The 23,603-nt window shown below is 47.1% G+C and overlaps 1 pseudogene; it reads right to left on the reverse strand.

The window, feature by feature from the left end:
* LOC122706394 overlaps positions 1-15,411 on the reverse strand; it is a 31,587-nt pseudogene extending 16,176 nt beyond the window's left edge.
* Between the last annotated feature and the right edge of the window lie 8,192 nt (positions 15,412-23,603).

The following is a 23,603-nucleotide window of genomic DNA, read 5'->3' on the forward strand; positions in this document are numbered from 1 at the left end:
AATTGCCCCCGCAGATGATTCTAATATGCTCCAAAGGTTGAGTCAATGTACCCAAAACTTATAACAAAAATCTATAACACAGAGCTTTCATACAAACATGTAATGGATAAATGTCAAATATTTGTTGAATTCATGAATGAGGGCAATGGCAGAAGAGTTGAACCCAGCAGAATGGCAAAGCTGGTTCAAAGGGGGGCACTAGACACTGGGGTCTATATAGTTACTGAAAGAAAGAAAGCTGCAATATGATGGCTAAATTAGATACAAAACTGGTTCATGTCCCACAGGACAGTCAAACCATAACCTGTAGCGCTGTCCTTTTCTGAATGTCTGGAAATCCTTTGTAGCTTATCAATTTTTTACAGTTAACATCAATGTTTACAAAATCTGGGCCCTGACTAATGGTAAATAGTAATTCAAATGAGGTTACATCCTTAGAGTCAGTAACCCTTAGGCAATCCTTAGAAAATGCCTTTTTTCCTTATTTTTTTTAATTGAAGGATAATTACAATATTGTGTTGGTTTCTGCCCTATATCAACATGCATCAGCCATAGGTATATATATGTCCCCTCCCTCATGAGCTTCCCTCCCACCCCTGTAGGTTGTCACAGAGCCCAGTTCGAGTCCCCTGGGTCATATAGCAGATTCCCACCGGCTGTCTATGTTACATGTGGTAGTGTATGTGTTTCCATGCTAATCTCTCCATTCGTCCCACCTCTCCTTCCTACCCCTGCCCCCTCCCACCCCATGTCCATAAGTCTGTTCTCTATGTCTGTGTCTCCATTGCTGCCTTGCAAATAGGTTCATCAGTACCATCTTTCTAGATCTAGGAGGACTTTTAAAGAGCATGTTTTTGTCTTAATTCCAGGTTTTGGATAATTTCTCTAATTTAGGGTAAGTGGTGATCTCCATTAAAATGCAAATACCTCAGGACCAGAAATACTTCTGACTGATTTTAGAAGTCCACTCATGCCTTTATTTGGCCAGTATGCATTCAATGAACACTTGCTGTGTGTCTGGCCCTTGGGGGTAGGGAGATGGATAAGACCCTTACACATACACTGTCCAGAAAGAGAAGGCCACACACACAGGTAATCCACACTTGAGGCAGTGAGTTAAGGGTCCTAAGAAGGTCAGAGAGAAATAGCCCTTCAAGATCCCCTGCAGAAGGAAATGGCAACCCACTCCAGCATTCTTGCCTGGAAAATCCCATGGCGGGCTCCATGGGGTCACAAAGAGTCGGACACAACTGAGCAACTAAACAATAGCAACAGCAGGTTTGAGAGCTGGAGGAAAAATCCATGAAAGGAGGCAGTGCCAATAAAACTGGACTTTGAAAAGAGGGTAAGATTTCCATGGAAGATGGGAATGGAGGGCATTCCAGGCAGAGGGAATAGTGTGGACAAAGGCTCAGAGGTAGGAAAGCAGCAGGAATGTTTAGAGGAATAGGAAGCAGTGTAATTTTGCAAAGAGCTTGTTTAAGAGACTGGGGAGAGAGACAAGATAGCACAGATAGTCAAGGATGTGGCCAAAGAGCAGCATGAATGCCAGATTAAGATATCTGGACTAGTTGACAACCAACAACCACTGCTAGGTTGGGGACAGAAGTGGACCTGTTTAGCTTGTTAAGAAGGAATTGGATGGGAGGAAAGTGCATAGAAGAGGAGCCCCCACGGCCCCTGACAAAGGTTTCAAATGTCATGGTTTGGGGGTGTCAGTTCAGGCCATGACCTGACTTCTTTAGAATCTATGTTTTCTGCACCCAAATGAAGTCCTTTGGGATAACCCCCTAAAAATCCACTCCAGTTTTAAGACCATCAGAGGCCAGAGTGAAGAAGGGCCTGCGCCTGTGCAGTTAGCATTTCAGAAAGGGAGGCCTCTTCTCCTGGGTTCTAAGTGTTACCTCCTCCCAACTCTGCCCCCAAGGGTCAGGGGTCAGGGGCCAGGGGTCAGGGGCCATGTTCTCAAGGGGCCATCACCCTGCTGGGCCTTTTCCCCTCATGTATGACACACTGCTCAGCCAACCCCACACCTCGGGCACTCCTTTCCAAACTATCCTGGTGCAGGATGTGGTTTCTGAGAATATCAATCTTGAGGGCAGATAAATCAGGATTCAAATTCTCTCTTTAGCTCTCTCTCACCAGCTTCAGTTGTCTGAGTTTCCAATTCCTCAGCTGTGAAATGGTAACAAAAGTGCCTCCCTCCGGGCTCACGTGGGATTATGCGAGTAGATGTATGAAGACACCTAGCGCCAAGCTGGCACACGGCATGTGCTCAGTACAGCGTTAGTAGCAGACCCCACCTGCTCCTGGAAGCCTTCGCCTTTAGAGTTTGGAGAGGAAACCATCTTGCATTTGAAGGAAAGGATATCTGGGTTTTAGTCTTTTGGTGGGGGAGAGGCCACTACTTCTCCTTGAGCAAGCCCCTGCTCCATGGGGGACTTCAGCTTCTTTGTTTGGGACACATGTGGGTGGTACAGGTCGGGCCAAATGACCCCTGGGTCTTTCCAGGCATGGGGGTTTGTTTCATTCATGTCTGTAAACCTCTGTCCTTTTGACAAGTGGTTATTGAGCTAGGGTTCAGCAGTACATGAACTGAGAATTTCCAGATGCACAAGCTGGGTTTCAAAGAGGCAGAGGAACCAGAGATCAAATTACCAACATTCATCAGATCATGGAAAAAGCAAGAGAATTCCAGGAAAAAATCTACCTCTGCCTCATTGACTATGCTAAAGCTTTTGAATGTTTTGGATCACAACCAACTCGGAAATTCTTAAAGAGATGGGAGTATCAGACCATTTTACCTTGGGAAACCTATATGCAGGTCAAGAAGCAACAATTAGAACTGGACACCGAACAATGGACTAGTTCAATATTAGGAAAGGAGTACAACAAGACTGTATATTGTCACCCTGCTTATTTAACTTCTATGCAGAGTACATCATGCAAAATGCCAGACTGGATGAATCACAAGCTGGAATCTAGAGAAATTTTATTGCCAGGAAAAATATCAATAACCTCAGATACACAGATGATACCACTCTAATGGCAGAAAGTGAAGAGGGACTAAAGAGCCTCCTGATGAAGGTGAAAGAGGAAAGTGAAAAAGTTGGCTTGAAATTCAACATAAAAAAAACTAAGATCATGGCATCTGGTCACATCACTTCATGGCAAATAGAAGGGGAAAAAGTGGAAGCAGTGACAGATTTTATTTTCTTGGGCTCCAAAATCACTGCAGATGGTGACTGCAGTCATGAAATTAAAAGACACTTGTTCCTTGGAAAGAAAGCTATGACAAACCTAGGTGTGTGTGCATGGTCAGTCATGTCCAACTCCTTACAATCCTATAGACTGTAGACTGCCAGGCTCTTCTGTCCTGGGATTTTCCAGGCAAGAATACTAAAGTGGGTTGCCATTGCCTCCTCCGGAGGATCTTCCTGACCCAGGGATCAAACTCACATCTCCTGTGACTCCTGCATTGGCAGATGGATTCTTTACCACTGAGCCACCTGGGAAGCCCATGACAAACCTAGACAGTGTATTAAAAAACAAAGACATCACTTTGCTTACTATGGTCTGTACAGTCAGAGTTATGGTTTTCCCAATAGTCATGTATGAATGTAAGAGTTGGTGCATAAAGAAGACTGAGCACCAAAGAATTGATGCTTTCAAATTATGGTACTTTAGAAGACTCTTGAGAGTCCCTTGGACAGCAAGGAGATCAAACCAGTCAATCCTAAAGAAGATCAACCCAAAATATTCACTGGAAGGATTGTTGCTGAAGCTGAAGTTTAATACTTTGGCTACCAGATGTGAAGAGCTGACTCATTGGAAAAGATCCTGATGCTGGGAAAGATTGAAGGCAAAAGGAGAAGGGGGTGGCAGAGGCTGAGATGATTAGATAGCATCAGTGACTCAATGGACATAAATTTGAGCAAATTCTGGGAAGTAGTGAAGGACAGAGGAGCCTTGTGTGCTACAGTCTGTGGGGTTGCAAAGAGAAGGGCATGACTTAATGACTGAAGAACAACAACTATGGTCAGGCCCTGTACTGGGCAATGGGATATGGCAGACAACAAGGAGGGTATGATCTACCTATGGGGTGCAGAGCCGAGGCGCCCTCCAAGATGCTAATATTCTCTCCTTCCCAGAGTCACTGGACAGCCTGGCTGCGGGCAGCTAACGCAGGTTCCCAGGAAATCAGGATTCAAGTCTGTACCAGGCCCAGTACCAGGTGTTTAGGCTGCTCAGGTAGGAGGCAGGGCCCCTGTCCTTGAGATGGCTCACAGTGGAGGGTGGAGTAGGGACACATATACAAGGCTGCACAGTGATAGGGAACCCGGAGGAGAGCATCGAGCTTCCATAGGAATGGGCTGTGGAAGGTTCACAGAGCTGAGCCCCTGAAGGCTTGGGAGGTTTCCCAGTTGGAGAGGGAAAGGGAGTTCCAGGCAGACAGGACACAAGGGCCTGGAGGCATTCCGTGCAGGGGAAGATCTGGAGAGTGGTAAATAAAATCTCTGCAGATGGTGACTGCAGCCATGAAATTAAAATTGCTCCTTGGAAGAAAAGTTATGACCAACCTAGACAGCCTATTAAAAAGCAGAGACATTACTTTGCCAACAAAGGTCCATCTAGTCAAAGCCATGGTTTTTCCAGTAGTCATGTATGGATGTGAGAGTTGGACTATAAAGAAAGCTGAGTGCCGAAGAATTGATGCTTTTGAACTTTGGTATTGGTGAAGACTCTTGAGAGTCCCTTGGACTTCAAGGGGATACAACCAGTCAATCCTAAAGGAAGTCAGTCCTGAATATTCATTGGAAGGACTGATGCTGAATCTGAGACTCCAATGCTTTGGCCATCTGATGTGAAGAACTGACTCATTGGAAAAGACTCTGATGCTGGGAAAGATTGAAGGCAGAAAGAGAAGGGGACAACAGAGGATGAGATGATTGGATGGCATCACCAACTTAATGGACATGAGGTTGAGTAAGCTCCAGGAGTTGGTGATGGACAGGGAAGACTGGCGTGTTGTAGTCCATGGGGTCACAAAGAGTCAGACATGACTGAGTGACTGAACTGAACTGGACTGAAATGGAGAGGAGATGGAGGTGGAGAATCCTGAATAGCCCTGGGGTGGAATTTGGACTTTATCCTGCAGGCTCTGAGGATCAGAGAAATTGAAGAAGAGGTGTCAGGTGACCATATTTACATGTTGGGATGATCACTCTGGCTGAAGTGTGGAGGAGGGGTTGGCTAAGGCAGGAGTATATGCAGAGGCAGCTGAGGCAGACATCAGGAGAAGGAATGAGATGGTGGGGAGGAGAGGGTGGCCCAGACCAAGGGTGGCAGTGGGGAGGGGAGGGTGGTTGTGAGGTGGATGTCAGGGAATGATGGTATGTTGGATGTGCTGGGAGGAATCCAGGAGTATTCCAGACTCGATCACAGGGTGGAGGGTGAGAATAGTCACTGAGGCAGAGAAGAGGAAAAGGAGCAGGTGGGGGTGGGGTGGAAGGGATGGAGATGATGGGTATATTTGAAACATGGAGCCTGGGAACATGAGATTTCAAGAGGAGAGACCCGGCTGGGTTACGTGGTTGCTGATAGGAGACAGGTAGGAGTTGAAACCCAGATCTGAAGGGCTCGGCACAGGAAGGGAATCTTGCAATGAGAATGGAGGACTGAGAATGCCAAGGGCCCCCACCACTTTAAAAAACCCTCCATTTTCTTCTGATTGTAAGAGTAATACATGCTCCTTTTAACAAATGTGGCCAGTGTTTTGGTATCTCTCCTTGTTGGTGAGGGGCTTCCCTGGTGTCTCAGATGGTAAAGCATCTGTCTGCAATGTGGGAGACCTGGGTTCGATCCTTAGATCAGGAAGATTCCCTGGAGGAGGAAATGACAGCCCACTCCAGTATTCTTGCTTGGAAAATCCCATAGACAGAGGAGCCCAGGGTCACAAAGTGTCAGATGCGGCTGAGCGACTAAACTTTGACTTTCTTTCACTTCTTGGTGAAGAGATAGTTTATTCATTCAATATTTGTTTATTGAGGACCTGCTGTGTGCCAAGCATGATACTGTCATTCTTTTTGTTTTCAGTTTTATTGAAATATAATTTTCATACCATGATGTTCATCCATTTCAAGTATACAATTCAATGATATTTAGTAGATATAGTGAGTTATGTAACTATCAACGTCATCCAGTTTTAGAACGTTTTCATCACCCCCAATAAGATCCCTCTTGCCCACTTACAGTTAATCTCTGGCCCCACCTCTAGCCCCACGCCACCACTATGCTATTCTGTCTCTGTAGATTAACTTTCATTCTGATCTCTTTTTTCAGTGTCACAGTTTGGGTTGTACCTCATAGCAGCAGCCCTTCTTGTTGTCCCTCAGAGCATCCATAGCTATTCTTGCCCCTTTAACACCCCAGTGGCAATACCTCTTTGCCCACATGCCATCACCACCAAGCTAGCACCAGTATCCAAAGCCAGCACTCCCAAATCCACACATCCATCCCATTACCAATACGTCCCACTGCCCCATCACCAACAACTCTTCAAGGAACTAGCTGGTCCTTTGCTGCCAGCTGCTCTTCTAAATGCCTGGTAATCCCAGCTCTATGTTATTCATGTGTTTCCATGGCACCCCTCTTTCTGACAATGCCTCCCCACCAAAAATTATCCAAGGTGCCAAAAGAGCACAGATGAAAGACTTCTCTGCCAAAGAAGAATCAAGGCAGGCCTCCAAATGCAGAGGGACCCAAATGAAGTCATTTTACCTCCTTGCCCCCAGACACACCTTCCCCTCAACTATTTCACTCTAGTTTTATGACCCCAGACTTTAAGTGGGTGCTCAATATTGCTGAATAAACCTATTACTGTTGTCCATGGGAATTTACTTTTCCACTCCCTTTCATACATTCTTCTTGACCCTCCAGTATCTTCTCTAACACCCCCCATCACCCTTAACTGATGGTCTCACCATCCTCCCACCTATTCATCATCTTGCTATGCTTAAACTTACATCCCCACCTTCCTTCCTGTTCCATGAGATGAGCTGTCAGTCTCAGGCCAGCTCCCACTACCTACTTACCCCTCGTTTTAAAGTTCATCTCATTGCTGTGGCCTCTTTAAAGATCCTGCCCTTGCAGCCATCCCCTCCCCTTCCTGTTTTATCCATTTCCCACTCTCTGCTTGACCACGCTCACCAATGTATAAACATCCTCTAAAGAAACCTTTCCTTGACCCCACAACAACCCATTTTTCTCTTCCTTCTTGCAGCAAAATATCTCCCAAGTGTCATTTATATTTGATATCCCCATTCTTGTTTTACTGCCCATTCTTTCCTCAATCTGCTGGGACATTTTGAATAGGTGCTTGTAACAAGGGTATAAAACACACAAAGTGATATCTAGTGAAAAGGAAGGCAGTCCCCTTCCCCTTCTCCCAACAACCCAGTGTCCCTCCCTAGAGGCAACTGACAGTCCTCTCTTCTTATTCCTTGTAGAAGAAGTAAATATTAATACCTCAATTGACTCTAAATCTGCTTTTATGTCCACCCATAACAGTGACCTCTCTCAGGCCAGAGTCAAAGACCACTCTGTCTCCATCTTACTCAAGTTCTCAGCAGCATTTGATGTGGTCTACTAGTTCCACCACCTTTTCTCCCTTTTCCTCTCTGGCCATTTTCCCCCCAGTCTCCTTTGCGGGCTCCTCCATCTCCTTTAGATTTCTAGGTGGTGGTGTGCCCCTCGGCTCAGCCTTTAATCTTATCCCTCTGGAGGCATTCTTTGTTTTCTAGTAGTCCTGTAGCTCCCAATCTTTTCTGTATTCTGACTACGACCACATTTTAAAAATCTCAAGAACTTGAGCGCCAGACTCCTAAATGTTAATCCTCTTGGATATCCTAATGGCATCTCAGACTTAGGGAAACACTGATTTCCTCTTCCAAACATTTTCCTTTCATGATGTGGTGGCATCACTCACCCGTTTACTCAGGCACCTGAGCTTGACCTTCCCACAAGCATCCAGTTCACAGGAAGACCTGTCTGCCCCTCTTTCAGGATATATCTTGAACCCAGCCTCTTCTCATACTCCCACTATGAACCTTCAACCCAAGTCTCCATCCTCTGTCACCTGGAACACAACAGCCTCTTCCCTGTTCTCCCTGCTTCTGCTCTTCCCCTCAAAGTTATAGTCCTTTCTCCATATGGCAACCACAGTAAGCTTAGGAAATATCACTCCTCTTGTTAAGACACAAGCCTTCTAATGATTTCCTACTTTGCTTAGAATAAAATCCTACCACTCTGGCCTGGCATGATTCACTGCATCCCCCCAGCCCCTACCCCTATCCTCCTTGAAGTGCCTTTCCCTCAGATCTTCAGGGACTGCCTTCTTCTCACTACCTCTAAGGACACAATGCAAATGTCACTTCCTCCACGAAGCCCTCTTGGATCACTGTCATGCCTCTCCACTAATTTTATCCTCCTGACAACCCTTCTCAGTTCCTGAAATTACTTGTGTATATGACTGTGTTCCACTCAGATGTAGACTCATTGAGGACAGGGGTCTCTGATTTGTTTCATACTGTTTAATCCCCCACCACCTAGAATGGTGTCTGGCACATGGAAGGAGCTCAATTCGTCTTTGCTGATAGACTCCTGGAATGAAAGAGCAAGCTTATCAGTGAAGGGTAGGGTCTGTGAGGGCTGGGAGCCCTTCCTAGCATTGTCTGATCATCTGTGGTCTCTTTAGAGTTAAAAAAATTCCTCCAGTGCAACCCTCCCCATGAGTCCCCCTGGAGACTTGGCTGAGGTCAGAAAGGTAAGTCCTATTTAACTCCTTCCCCCAGCGTCCTCACACCCACAAACCCAGTAGAATCTGCATCTGGCTGCATCGTACCACAGGCTTGTAAATATAAAGCCTTCTCTTCCCCCACCCCCCACCCTGCTCCTATCCATATTTCCCCTGTGATGTCAAGGGGGAACAAGCTGGCTTCACATCAGACCCGGGAAAGTGGGAAAGACTTGTACACTAGCTTATCTCCCCTCAGGGAGATGTAAAACTTGCCCATAAATAAAAGATTTTATTATTTAGCTTGAACATTAAATTTCATCGGTCTACAACATGTGTTTCATTACCAGCAGACACTAACATGTACTTAAAAATGAGATTCTGAAATGCTGCCCTGGCTTGCAGAATTCTAGCCGAGAGACTCCAGTGTGGTCTTAGGGAGATGGTCCAGACCTCACCTTCCCAAATGACACTGGTCATCATGATCCTTATATTCACAGGCACTTTGTGCTGATTAAACAAGTGGCATTAGAGGTGGCAAAGATGCTCCTATGGTGCCTCTACTGCTGCTTCCAATCTACTGCAGACTGGGAAAGAGAAAAAAAATCCCACAGCCAGTGCTGTTAGAATGGACTCCAAAGTAAGCATCAATACCCGCCAGATAAATGCTGTGTGAAAGATACAAAGATTTCATGAGAGTCGTTCTTTCTGCCCACTAGCTTTATTCCTTGCTTTCTGTTTTCTCACTTCCTTTGTTCTTGACTGTGCTCCAGAGAAACCTTTCTCAATTGCTAACGTGCATCACCTGGGATCTTGTTACAATGCTCCTCTGATTCAACAGATCTGGGGTGGGGCTTAGTTCTAATAAGCTCCCAGGTGATGCTGATATTGCTAGTCATTAGAACCACCCTCTCCAATATGATAGCCCCTAGCCACGTGTGGCTATTTAAATTCAAATGAAAATTAATTGAAATTCAAGATTTAGTTCCTCCAGTGCACTAGCCACATTTCAAGTGCTCAGGGGCCGCGTGTGACCAGGGGCTTCCATCCTAAGATGACACAGATATTGAACATTTTCTTCCTCTCAGGAAGTCCCATTGGACAGCCCTGCTCTTCAGACAGGAAGGTGTTGGAAATACAATTACCTGCCCCCGCCACCTCGCAACGTGTAATGTGTGACTTTCCCTGACACCCCTGGAGTGGCCATGGGCAGATAAAAATCTACTTGAGATCAAATTCATAAGCATTAAGTATCATTCTTGTCCAGATGAAGTCCTTGGTCTGACATTGCAGGTTTCTCTTCCTCATGGCCAGGCCCACTACTGTGGATGCACCTTGGTCGTGACCATGGCCATCACTTCTGGGAGACATGAAGCAGGAATTCAGTGCAAAGATTTGCAACCTGCCCACCCCCCTCCCCAACCCCAGTCTCTTCCTCACCCTCTTTATTTGCTAGGAGGTCTGGAATGTGCAGGGGAGCTTTACAGCAGTGGTCCCAACCTTTTTGGCACCAGGGATCAGTTTTGTGGATGACAATTTTTCCACAGACCAGGATAGGGGGGGATGGTTTCAGGATGATTCAAGTGTATTACATTTATTGTGCACTTTACTTGTATTACGATTACATCAGCCCCACCTCAGATCATCAGGCATTAGATCCTGGAGGTTGGGGACCCCTGTGTTACAGGACAAACTGCAAAGAAACTGAGGCTCTTTGTCTACTGCTTCCACTTCTCTGAGCATCTTCATTCCACGAAGAGGTGGGGAGAAAAGATTGCCAGAGAACTGAGTTGATTCCGCACACATTGGAGCAATAAAGCAACGAGAAAGCCCAGCCCCCTCCACTCAAACCCATCCGGGCCGCCAATTGCTGCAATAACTCACAGCACAAAATTCTCCAGCAGGGGAAGGAGGGAGGGCAGAGAGATTTTTCAAGAATGCCTTTCATGTGGACCCAGAGCTGTCATTTTCCCGGCAATTCTGTGAACCAGGACCTGGGGCAATTGACCAAAGTGCAGTTGGTGAACATGTGGCCAGCTGGAGCCATCACCCTCCAGAGGCACATAACCCGGGGCCCCGGAAATGCCTGCCTCACCGCCCACAGAGTTCATGGCCCAGCAGGGCAGAAAAGGACCAGAGAACGGGGCTGTCTGGCTGGGGAACTGCTGTCTCCAGCTAAGCAGGAAAAGGCTGGCCTGGAGCTGAACCCAAGCAGCCTCCTTCCTTGGGCAAAAATTCTGCTAATTTGCATTGGAACCGCAGCCTTATCTCTACAGCTTCATATTCAAGATTGATGCCGTCCATCCCAAGTGGTCAGGTCAGTCCTTCCGCCAACCCGTAGAAAGGCAGCGGAAAGAATGCTGGTACCTGGGTCAGAAGAACTGGATTCAAAGCCTGCCTCTGGCCCTTACAAAGCATGACATTTTGAACAATTCTCCTTTCCTCTCTGGGCCTCAGTTTGGGGGGTTTACTCAGCCTTTGGTACACAGGTCCAGGTACTCAGCGAAGGTTGACCTATCCATTCCATACTTCCTAAGTGCCAGGAGCTAGGCAGGACAGTGGGGGAGATGGTGGTGAGTCCTCCTAGACTTGGCAAAGTGGGGAGGGAGACAGACATTCATCAAAGAGGCACGTGAAATAGCGTAAAATGACAACCGTGGCAGATTCAACAAGGAAGGTGACAGCCTGGAATGAGAATCTCTCTTGCGGAAATTGGCCTAATTAGGGAGGCTGACTTCTCTGAAGATGTGATGACTGAGCTGAGAGCTCAGAAGTTATAGAGGTTAACTAGGTAAGTAAGGGAGGGAGGACACGCCAAGCTTAAGGAAGGTATGTGCAAAGGTCCTGTGGCAGAAGATTGGCAGTCCAAGGACGGTTGAGGCAGAGGATACGTGGCGGGATGAGAGACTGGAAGGGGTGTTGGGATAAAACTCTGCATCTGCCTCCTGCGGGCCTGTGCTAGGTCTTGGAGGTCAAGCCAATCATAAATATGTCTGCCCTCAAGGAGTTTACAATCTACTAAAACAGGATGATAACTGTTAAATGTTTCCTTTCAGTGTTCTTTGGTGCAGGAAATACATTATTGCATCTTAGCCCATGGCTTGTAACAAATTAAGATGATGTCAAACTCACCCACTTAGAATTTCTAAAACTCCTGACCTTCTACACACACACATAGCTCATCTGCAGAGAACCAAGAATGGATCAGACCCTGCTTCCCAAAGAAGTCCAGAGATGGTTGCGGGAGAATGAATTCAGCCTGACCAGAAATGTCCCTTTTCTGCAAAATGCCCTGCCTTCACTTTATTGACAGCAGGCCTCTTAAAAAAGAAGCTGGAAAGTCCATGTGAATCACATCCCATTTTCCTTCTGACTACACAAATGGTTTGCATTAAGCGACCATAGTGCTTTGCTGCCTTCATTCTTTCCAGATGAGGGTAGAACTGCAGGCATAATTGGATGAGTGAGTGGGTGATTGATGGCTCCAGCCAATCACAGAACGCTTTCTGCTGGAGTCAAGAGAAATGCCCCAACCTTGACCCACTTGGAATGGCTCAACCTAAAAATCAGAAACCCTTGACCAAGGAAGAAGCTGCATCCCCGGTAGTGGGTATATCTTTGTTCTTACCCTAGGTGAGGTGCCACCCTTTCCTGCTCCTCGGCAGGTGGCCTAATGGTGGTGAGAGTGGTGGGAGAAGTAGCAATAGCAGGGAGTGGCACTCCAGTCCTAGAAGGTTATTGTAACGAGGATGAACTTACTCCACTGACAGTAGTCTGTAACTGAACTAAGTTCACTGCTGAGTCCCGTCTGTCAGGTGGTAGAAATTTAATCTCAGTCAATTTGGAATTTTCCCTCCCTCTTTTATTTGAATGGTGCCTAAGCTCTGGGGAGGTTTATGGAGAACCAGTGGGGGAGGGGGTTGGTATGGAAGCTGATCCTCAGTGTAGTCAAGAATCCACGTGGGCATCATCCAACAAGGTGGCCTGATCTTAGTGATATAGTGGAGTGGTTATTAAGGGAACAGATTCCAGAGCCAAAAGGCCTGGGTTCAAAACCTAGCCACATCACTGACTGGTCCTGGGACCTTAGCTAAGTTGTTTAACTTCTCAGTTTCCTCATCTGTAAGATGGGGATAATAAAGTGCCTACTTTACTGAATTGTTCTGAGGACTAAATGAGTTAATGCCTTAGAATAAATGCTTTATATAATAAATACTCCTCTTTATATGGAGGTTTGACATTGATGTGCTCCCACCATTCCTGGTGGGTCTTTCTGGGTTCCCAGGACCCCAGCCAGGCCATTTTTTAATCATACAGGACTAAGTGTGGTACCAGCATCAAACTGGACCCAGAGAGCTTGGGGAAGGCACTCCTGAATCCCACTTGCCCTGGACATACCCCACCGTTACCCCCATCTGCCCCCATTCCACACTGGGCACTTGATCTAGAGGAGGGCAGAACGCAGACTCCTTTCAATGGCCCCTTCCCCACCCCCCCACCCAGTATCCAATCTTCATTTTCCTCTCTCTTCCCTCCCCTCCCACCTCCCAACCATGAACTTATTTCTCCTCCTTCATCCTTATGCCTTAGTCCCGTAAATATCCCCAGGACCTTAGTATTTGTGACTCAATAGCTGAAAGGACTGTTTTGGGGGTTCTACTGTATCATCTCTTCCATCAGTGAGCAAGGGAGGAATCCTTTGACTGGTGGAAAGGGGAAGGATCGAGAGATGGAAGGAAGTGTTGGGAGTTGGGGAGAACGGGGCCCAGCTGTGATGTCAGATGTTTTTCTCCCAACCTGTGTCGTCCCCTTACTGGAGATTCCACTCAGGGCTAGTGTCTGGTTGTGGAGATAGCACTGTTTGTGCTGGAGGCCTGCCGTTGCTGGACCATGCTGTACCCCGATACACTCCAGATAAAGCTGCAGGGCCCTTTAGACCAAAGGCAGGAGCACTTGAGAATCCCTGCAGTTGGTATGTCAGGAAGCATGCTCTCAGCACAGCCAATTGGTCCAGCTGATTGCCGCCAGGTGCCCTGGGCACTCTGCCAGCTGCTGGTGCTAGCATTGTGAGTGCTTCCTGCTAACAAGCCCTATCAAGCTGATTCTGATTGCACAATGGTACTTACCCCTGACAGAGAGAGAGCCAGCTATATACATCCTCCTAGATCCAGTTTCTATGGAAACCTACTGCTCTTCCTTTCTAGGAAAGGAAGACTGTCCTCCTTACTGGGCCTTGAACACACCAAGCTTGCAACCACCCCAGGGCCTTTGCACTAGCTGTTTCTTCTGTTCTATAGCTCTTTCCCCAGGTATCCACATGGCTGAGTCCTTCAGATCTTCAACCAATTGTCATCTCATCACTGTCTTTCCTTAATTATCCTATTTCAAATTGTTATCCTACCCCCATTCTCCATTCCCTTCCCTAATTTATTATTCTCCAAGGCATTTAGTACCATCTGTCCTATTTGTTTATTCTGTTTCTCCCCAGCCCATGAGGGCAGGGATTTTGTCAGTCTTATTCACTGCTCTAGGAAAGAAAGACGAGATGAAAGGGCCTCACAGGAGCTCTCTACCTTCTCCATGTTGGGTACACAAAGCCGTCAAGCCCAGAGAGGTTACAGGACTTGTCCAAGACCACACAGGCATTAAGAAAGGAAAGAGACTCTCTCCTAGTTAATTTCTAGTGAACTTGTTCCCTGAGTATCTCCCGCTTTTTCCAGCCTTCCCATGGGTTTCTCACACAATGCCAGTACCCTTAATCCCGCCCTTTCCATCTCTAGCTGTGGAAACCCCTCATCTTTCCAGGCTCAGCTCATGGCCTTCTCCAGGGAGCCTTCCTGGATACACTAGCTGGGAGCAACCCTTTCCTCCTGGGAACGCCTGGTTCTCTTTCTCTGCCTCATGAAGGCACTTATCAGAGTCAGCCTTGTATTGTAGCTCTTCCTGTTCTTACTAGGCCTTGTGCAACCCCACGCAGGGGCTGTGCTTCCCTTCTCAGAATCTCCTGTCTGCACCAGCCCCCAGCCCCCAGGAAAGGAGTGGAAGTAGGAAAACAGCCTCTCTTCAGCTTCAGAATTTCCACATCCACCCCCAAACTTACCCATTTCCACCTGAGGCTTGAGGGAAGGACAGAGCCTTGGTGGCTGATTACTCACCCAGAACATAAAAGAATGAACGGAGGGATGACTCTCTCTGACCTCTCTCTAGATTGTTCTTTCCTTACAGGCAGGATCTGTGTGTCATAATTCTTCCCCCAAACCAGTACTTGCCTCTGGCTTTATGAGAGGCATTTCACCCTCTTTATGAAAGGAAAAATGGAAGAAATGGTAGAAAGGATTGCAGACCCATTTCAAGTTCAGTTCTAGTATGGTGAACACACTGTCAAACAGCTCTTTGCTGATGAATCCCCTGCTCTGCCCCTCAGCCCCCACCTCCCAGTGGGAAGGTCAAGCCCAAGTCAAATGCTCCACCCCCCCCCCAACACACACACACCCACACCACCCCCCCCCCCACACACACACCCCACACGCCCGAGCCCAGCGGGGCTGGCAGGCCCGCAGCAGGTGCTCCCAGGGGGCGGGACCACCGCTCTGGGGAGACTCCAGCGGGGCCAACATCAACAGGGAGAACATGAGGGAGGGGGTTGCAAGCAGACCTTCCTGAGCCTCAGCCCTCCTTTCTCCCCCCTGGAATAATTGTAAACAATTCAAGCACCCGCTGACAGCTGAGATGGGAGAGGCAAACCCCGGCTGGGGCGTCCAGCTTAGATTTCACATAATGAGCCTCTGGAATCCGGGAAGTGATTACCAGCCCACTGGGGAGGGACCACCTACAGGTCCTGAAACCTTTCACCGCTGTCCCACATGTGGCTCGAAGGATGTCGGGCTCACCAGGAAGCTGCACTTAGAGGAAAAAGATGCAAAACACAGATTCCATCAGAGCACAGTTCAGCAGGGCGGGGCTTGAGAATTCTGTGATGGGGATGGGGACCCTGAAGGGTGAGCCTAGGGGAAGAGAGATCAGGTCTTAGTTTTTTCAGCATTCTCCAAGAGGTGAGGCTTGAGAAGGGCCCAGAATCCACCCTAGCAACCCCACATCTCGTGCAAGGCCCATCTCCCCGCCTGAATGTGTTTATTGAATTTACCTATTTTAATATCATGGAGCTGGAGAGAACTTCGGTTTCACAGTCAAGCTGCCTCATTTACAGGTGAGATCATCAAAGCAGAAGGGTGGGGCTCAGCCAGGCCTGGGTCTCAGGCCCTCTGTCCTGGTGGTGGTAGCCCACCCAGCCATCCTTAGCTGGTTTAGTGCCAGGAGGGAACCAAGCCGGTCTGGAATTGCACCCACTCATTCCCTGTCTGAAGAGCTGAGCCATTGGAAGCCTAGACCTTGATGGGGGCTAGGGTTGGATTGTGGGGACCAGTGACAACCCTGTCTGGTTGTCACTGTGCCCCGTCCTTCACCACATCCTCTCACTCCCTAGACTGCCCCCGGAAGGTGGTGGGAATTGTGTTCTTTATTTTACAGACAAGGCAGCTGCAGTGCAAAGAAGTCTCTTGCCCAAGGTCACACAGCTGAAAAGCAGTGAAGAAGTGATTTGAACCCAGGCCAATCTGACACCGAGCCTTTGCCTTTTCAGGATGCTGGGCTCAGGAAAGATAGCCTGGTACAGTTTAGGCAGAAGCTGTCACATAAGGTTAGGAAGAACTTTGGGAACTATAGTAAGGAAGAGAGAGAAGATTGCATCCTTGAGGCCAAAGATTCTTAGTCACAGAGATATGGCTACCAGACCCCGAGAGGGCCATGCAACCTCTCTGGGCAGTTTTTTCTGCTCTAACTACAAACACAGAAACAGATTCTCCAGACAAGAAAGACCAGCTCGTAAAACAGAAAGCTCCACAGAGACAGGGCTTCAGGGAAAGGTCAGAGGCATTGTCCTTGGATTCCTCCGGGGAGGCAGAGGAGTTCAGGGATGCTGGCAACAAGATAATGCCAGCCTGGTATATAGGGGGTACTGGCCAGGGTCTGGAAGTTCAAGGGAGCAGGCAGGGTTGGGGATGTGGATGCCTGCCAGAGTCCAGCTTAGCCTTGGGCCAGGCCCAGAAACCAGTCCTGTTAAACAAAGGATTGCACAACCACCTCGTAAATGACATCAATTGAGAAGGTCGAACTAACTCGTTCCAGCTCTGTGAGGCTCTGGTCAGAGGGGGCAGGAGAGGGCAGGCTCCTGAGTTCCGGGGCAGTATGTCCATGCTGGTTTAATTAACAACATGATTTCTGCTTTCCTTGGGCACAGCCTCGCATGCCAGGCCCCTAGCAGCTGCCTGGTGTCCTTAGAAGAACCAGGAAAAGGGAGGGGGTACCCTAAGGCAGTGAGCGGGGTGCAGACAGGAGAGCATTGCTTGCGCAGGGCAGCCAGGGCAGGAGGTCTAGGGGTGGCAGAGCAGTGATACAAAGACCAAGACTGGAGGTGCTGTTGTGGGGCTCAGGTCAAAAGGACCAGGAGAGGCTGTCGTGGGAAAAAGAAGCCAGCAAACTTGCAGAGTGTAAGGCAAGTCAAAGCAACCAGTTCAAGATAGGGTCATAACAAACACAAGGGCATCACTGGCCAAGTTTGGGGCATTGCCGGCTATGCATATGACAGACTAGTACCACTAAATTGTCACAAGCAGGTAGGACTACAGACTAAGTAATAGAACTCAGAAGATATCAATATAAGTTATGAAAAGATTAGGAGGCTTTGGTTCTCAAAGTGCAGTGCTTAAATCTGCAGCATTAGGTTCTCCTGAGAAATTCTTAGACATGCCAAGTATTAGTCCCACCCTAGGTCTACAGAAACAGAAAATCTGGGAGTGGGGCCCAGCAGTCTGTGTTTTACACCAGCTTACAGGTGATTTGGATGCATGCTAAAGTTTGAGATCCATTGGCTCCTCAAAGTGTGGTCCATGGACCAGCATCATTGGATCACCTGTAAGCTTGTTAGAATTGCAAAAATCTCAGGTTTGACCCCAGACCTGCTGAATCAGACTGCAATTTAACAAGATCCCCAGAAGGTTCACATGTACCTTACAGTTTGACAGCTTAGCTCCAGCCCTTGGATTCTGCAGTCTGAGTGTGCACCGGTCTGTAGGACAAATAGATGCTGATGACAAGTGGGCCACACAGTTCCCATCATAAACAAGGACTTTCCTTATCTCTTCATGAATCCATGCTTCTCCCAGAAAATGTCACTGAGAAAAACAATGGCTTCACCAAGCCTACAACTTGACATTGTGCAGAAAGCAGATTGAAAAGGTGACGAGACAAATAGCCTGACAAGCACTATTCATAGTCCACAGGAGACAGCTGGAGCCTCTGAGATGCAGGCAGGCTCCCAACCCTCTGCGATGCAGAGATGATTTAAGGAGAAGCAGCTGAGGGTGGCTGCAAGTAAGTGAAAGACCCACAGAGACACTCCTGAGAAGACAAGCTGCTGAGACAGGAGGCTGGATCCATGACCTGTCATCCCATCTGCCCAGGGTGACCTGGGCTCTCATTCTTTCCAGGGAAACCAGCAGGGCAGCAGTGGTGATGAAGTACAGGAGAAGAACTCACCTCCGATCGTTCTAAGCCAGAATACTTTATCCTTATGACACCAGAAAGAATGGCTTTCTCCCCCATCTTCCTGCTGGCTTCCCAGTCCCTGATTCTACCAGACTAGCCTTTCCATATTATTGTTGTTTAGTCTTTCCATACCCATTAATAACATCTGATAATTATTATTTAGTGAGGGTTTACTACGTGCCAGGCTCTGGGTTAAGTACTGTGTACCTACTTTTTTCACTTAATCCTTTTTAACAATTCCATTAAGTAGGTAGCTCTATTTGGGGTTTTCAATAATAACTAGGCATTTATTAAATCCTATTGGGTATTTGCTACTCGTTTATTGTTGTTCAGCTGCTAAATCTCTGTGACCCTATGGACTGTAACACGTTAGGCTCCTCTGTCCTTCACTACCTCCCATACTTTGCTCAAACTCATGCCCATCGAGTTGCTGATGCCATCCAACCGTCTCATCCTCTGCTGCCCTCCTCTTTGGCCTTCACTCTTTCCCAGGATCAGCAGTCTTTTCCAGCGAGTTGGCTCTTTGCATTTACTACAACTACTCAGATGGGGAAACTAATGCTAGGAGCAAGTAAGTAGCTTTCCAAAAGTCAGCTGGATAGAAAAGTGGGCAGACATCCTGACCCTAGAGTCTCCACCAAACCACTGTCTGTCACTCAGAGTGTGGTCCTTGGGCCAGCAGCTTCAGCATCTGTTTGGAAGCTCATTATGTATGACCCAGACTTACAAACTCAGACTTGGCATTTTAACAAGATCCCCCAGGATTGGTCTGCGCATTATAGTTTGAGAAAAATGTCTGGTTATAAGTGCTGCCTTCCCTTGCAATGATGCAAATCCCCTTTGAAGGAGGAACACAGCTGACATCAGTCAGAGACACTCCAACAGGAGTGAGTTTTAGCTTGTTTTGGGGAACAGGGTGTTAGGAACCCGGAGAGGGCACCAGGTCCTAAGGGACCATGAGGGAGGGGAAGAGAGGGAGCAGTGTGTGCCTTCCTTAGAAGCACACTGGCCTAGAAATCCGCCTTCCCAGGGTGAAGTTCTGCCTGCCTCGTCTCCTGCATGTTGCAGAGTCTGGAGAACTGATGGCTCCCACAGACTCCAGTGAGAAAAAGCCGCAAGAAAAGATGTCTGAATTTCACTTTCCTTGGGCCTCAGCAGCCTTCTCTGATGAGGGTCATAATCTTGCCCACCTCCCTCGCAGGTGTGATTTAAGGCCTGCCAGGATTTGCAGGATTCCAAGCAGACCACAAGTCTAGGCACAGTCCTTACTATGAGGTCGACCAGGTGTCTGATCCCTCTACCCTGCAAGACTGCAGCATGAAATCTGCTAAAGGTCAGACTTGGACCCCTCTCAGAGCTCCTCCCAACCTCACTCCCCTCTTCTCTTCACACTCACTCAAAGACATTCCTGAAGCAGCTTCCTCTCTTCTAATACTTGCACTAAAATAGCCTCTGCCCATTTATGATTCTGCCCTTTCTCATGGAACGCAGTCCCTCCAAGGCCTTTCATGACCTTGCCTATGTCCTTCATAGTCACTGCATTATAAATCTGATTCCAAAGATCAGGGTTATGTGGTTAAGCGTTCAGGGTCATCAGGGCTTAAATCCCAGCTTTCCCATTTATTAGGTGTATGATCCTGAGTGAGTGTCTTTTTTTAATTAATTTATTTTTAATTGAAGGATAATTGCTTTACAATATTGTGTTGGTTTCTGCCATATATCAACATGAATCACCCATAGGTATGCATATGTTTCCTCCCTTCCACCTCCCACCCCATCCCAACCCTCTAGGTTGTCACAGAGCCCTAGTTTTTGAGTTCCCTGAGTCATAGCAAATTCCCACAGGCTATTTTACATATGATAGTCTGTATGTTTCCCGGCTACTCTCTCCATTCATTTCACCCTCTCCTCCCCACTAACCCCGTGTCCTTAAGTCTGTTCTCTGTGTCTGTGTCTCCACTGCTGCTCTGCAAATAGGTTCATCAGTGCCATCTTTCTAGATTCCATACATACGTGTTAATATACTATATTTGTTTTTCTCTTTCTGACTTTGAGTTTCTTAATTGCTCTGTGATTCAGTTTCCTCATTTGCAAAGTGGGAATAATAATAGTCCCTAATTTACAGGATTACTGGGAACATTAAATCAATACTACATGTTAAATACTTAATGAGTGCCAACATTTAGTTGATACCCAATAGCTAGTATTTATTAAACCATATTTCGAAGTCTCTCAAGATGCATCGCTTGTGAGACAAATCTGTAATTTCAGAGATGTTAAAAAAGTTTTATCCGTTCCACAGGGAAAGTGTTCCAAAACCAAAGATGTTTGGGAAATGTCATGTTTCTTTTCTGCCAGGTATCTCCAAACCTTCAAATGCTACCTTCTAATGTGATTACCAGGGTAGTTATGGCTTTCAGTGTTCCCCAGACTTAGTAGACAATGGAACCCCTTTTCCATGGAGCATGTGGAACATTGTGTGTAATACAGTTTCAGAAGTGCTGACCTGACCCAATGCATTAATGTCACAGATGGGGAAACTGAGGCCCAGAGAACAGAGGAGGCTTCCTGAAGTTACTCAGCTGGTTAAGTGATGGAGCCTAGGCCACTGAACAGTCCAACTGGAGCCTCCTCTGCTAAACCAACTACTCCCCACTTCACCTGTCACCCGCGGCACTCCTCACACTAACCCTGAGAGGTCCCCAGGAAAGGGACCCTCCCCATTGAACAGATGCAGTTCCCTGGTCACTGGATGATGGGCAGAGTAGAGCCCAGATCGGATTCCTTGGCTTCCTGCTAAAATCTATCTATACCCTAAAGACTGACTCTAGAGGGGTGGAGGTACGTGACTAGGGGGGAACAGGTGAGCAAGGAAGGTCTGAAAGGCCTGGGGGAAGAGGGGGTCTCAGTACAGTCAAGCTCCCACCCTGGCAAACCTCACTTTCTGAAGCAGCCTTGCTGGGCCAGTCCTGGCCTCTCCCCTGGTGGGCTGAGAGGCAGGCCATCAACCGTCTGCCCACCAATCTTGGTCAAGCAGTGGGGGCGGGATGCAGGAGGAGGTATCCCAGAGGAACTGCCAAGGCCCCTCATCTCACACCTGCCCACATGCAGAGCCCATGGAATGCAGGGCGGACCTCCAGGCTCAGTGTGATTCCATTGCCAAGGCACAGCCGCGGGGACCCACTGCGCAGACTTCAGACCGCATTTATGAAGTCCACGGGGAAGTTCTTTCAGCACAGCAGTTAACTTGATGACTGCTTTGTTTTAAGAGCAGTTTGTGTTTCACTGGCTAAGGTGAATTACTCTGAGGAGCTGTTAAGCAATTCATCAACTTTTGAACCTCGGTATGATGTTTGTGGTCAAACATGACTATTCTCACAGACCGAGTGACTCCCAACCTTTTCCCCTTTGAGACACACATGATGGATGTTGTTTACCCACATGCTGGACCCACCCGCAATGGGAAAAGACTCCCTCGGATCAGCAAAAATGGTGGGAAAAAAAAAAAAGTCTGCACCAAGTGTTGGTGGGAAAGGTTAACTTTTATACATTGCAAGTGAGAGTATCCCTGCCTGGAGAATCCCCACGGACAGAGGAGCCTGGCCAGCTACAGTCCATGGGGTCGCAAAGAGTTGGACACGACTGAGCACCTAAGCGCAACGCGGCACAGTGAGAGTATAAATTTTATAAAATATTTATTTTTATTTATGTACTTATTTGCCTATAATGGGTCTTAGTTGCAGCATGCAGGATCTTTAGTTGTGGCATGTGGGATCTAGAGTTCCCTGAGCAGGGATCAAACTTGGGCCTGCATTGGGAATGTGGAGTCTTAGCCACTGGACTACCAGGGAAATCCCCAAGAGTATAAATTCATATAAAATAGAGAACAATTTGGCTGCACCTGATTAAATGGAACATGTATTTCCTATAAGCCTGCAATTTCCTATAAGCCTGCAATTCTATCTTGAAGGATGTGCCAGAGAGGAGTTCAGCATGTACACGGGAAATATCTCCAAGGATATTCACTGCAGGATGTTGGTATTCATGTCAAACTGGAAACAACTCAAACGTCCATCAATAGGAGAGAGACCAAGCAAAATATAGTATAGTCACATAATGGAATATTTCACAGCAGTTAAAAGGAATGGGTTAAATATATATGTGTCATTTTGAATAGATCTCCAAAATATATTGTTGAATTAAAACAAAAATTGATATTTGGTATAAAATTTAAATTGTATTTATATAAATTTTCAAGTAGAAAAATCAGTATTATGTATTTATCACAGATGTATATAAATGTTAAAAGAAAAAAAAACAGACTGAAAGGAACATACCACATTCATGACAGCGGTTGTCCTTAAGAAGGGGAAAAAGGAGTGAGGAGGGGTTTCAAGGACAAAGGGAACTTCATTTTCTCTGGAAGTGACGCTATCATGTCAGTTGCATCTGATGCATCTCTGAGATGGGGAGACTTCCCCGGTCTCCCGAACTCTTAGCCACTTGCTCTACCGTTGGCACTACACAGCAATTGACCCTCCACAGGTCCACACAGCTCTACCTGAGGCTGACTGGTCACTCGCCCAGAATCTTGGGTCCTCCCGTCATTTCAGGGCTTGAATGAAACAGGACCTGGGATCTGGCTTCCTCAATGGCGACCTGAAGGGACCAGATATAATGCAGTAGTTCTCAACTGGGGCAATATTGCCCCAGGGGTCACATCTGGTAATGTCTAGAGACATTTTTGGTCATTATATCTGGGGGTGTGGGGATACCACTGGTATCCAGAGGGAAGATTCCAGGGATGCTGCTAAACAGCCTACAAGGCACAGGACAGCCCTCCTACAATCAAGATTCATCTAGCCCAATGTCCATAGTGCCAAAGTTGAGAAACCCAGTCTAGTGGTTAAGAATAAAGACTCTAGAAAGACAAGCTGTGTGACCTCAGCTGAGTTACTTCACCTCTCTGTGTGTCCGTTTACAGATTTCTTATCTGTAAAAGCAGCATAACAATTGTGTCTACTTCATATGGTTGTTGTGAGAATTAAATGTATTAATAATTAAACATATTAATAATTTATGTCAGTGAATGGCACTCAGAGAATGTTGTGGAGGTGTAATAATAATAGTGGTAGTAACTCTGCCATGAAGAATAGTTATATTGAACACAGTGATATATTTTAAGGAAGCCATTCACAAGCTTCAA

This window comes from Cervus elaphus, chromosome 13 (assembly GCF_910594005.1).
Source record: "Cervus elaphus chromosome 13, mCerEla1.1, whole genome shotgun sequence".
NCBI classification, from domain to species: domain Eukaryota; kingdom Metazoa; phylum Chordata; class Mammalia; order Artiodactyla; family Cervidae; genus Cervus; species Cervus elaphus.